The sequence below is a fragment of the Hipposideros armiger genome, unplaced genomic scaffold (assembly GCF_001890085.2).
Source record: "Hipposideros armiger isolate ML-2016 unplaced genomic scaffold, ASM189008v1 scaffold_212, whole genome shotgun sequence".
NCBI lineage: Eukaryota > Metazoa > Chordata > Mammalia > Chiroptera > Hipposideridae > Hipposideros > Hipposideros armiger.
Window position 1 is genome coordinate 1,385,253 of NW_017731562.1, and position 710 is coordinate 1,385,962.

Consider the following 710-nt stretch of genomic DNA (forward strand, 5'->3'; position numbering starts at 1 on the left):
AAATATATACTACACATTATTCATAAAACATTTATGTTTTAATGTCAGAATTTATTTTTCCAAAATAAATACATCAAAATTGAAGACAGTTTTAACTTTGAGAAACTATGAATCTCTTGCCAAATTAATCTTACCAACATAGAATATAATGTGAAATAGTAGTCAACATTCTGGAACTAATTAACTATCGTTCTGGAAACTCTAATTACATCACTGCTATGTGCTGTAAGAACATATAATGAAAGTAGTTCTGTGCTTTGTGCAACCAGTCAATCCAAGCTAAAACCTGATGCTGGATATTTCTCCTGAAATTTAGCCTCTGAAATATTTTCTCACTTGTGTATATTATTTTCAGCATAAAACTTGTTTCTGATTGAGACTCTTATATGCATCAAATATTTCTTTACCAGTTATTTTATCACCAAGAGATAGGCCAGTTTAAATGTCTTTCCAGATATCAACATTATCAATATAGTAAACAGAGAATAAACAAAAGATCATCCAAATTATTAACGTCATTCCATAACACAATAATAAGAGAAAGAATGTGGTCAATTTTATTCTTTCAGCCAAATACTCTTTTGAGCACAGTAAAATGTACCATTTGTTAACAATCACCAAAACAGGCATCTTTCTCAGCCTAGCTGCTTTTTCTTTTACTCGTTCATCCATCTCTTCAGATTAGACATCACCAAATTTTCTCTGTTAAA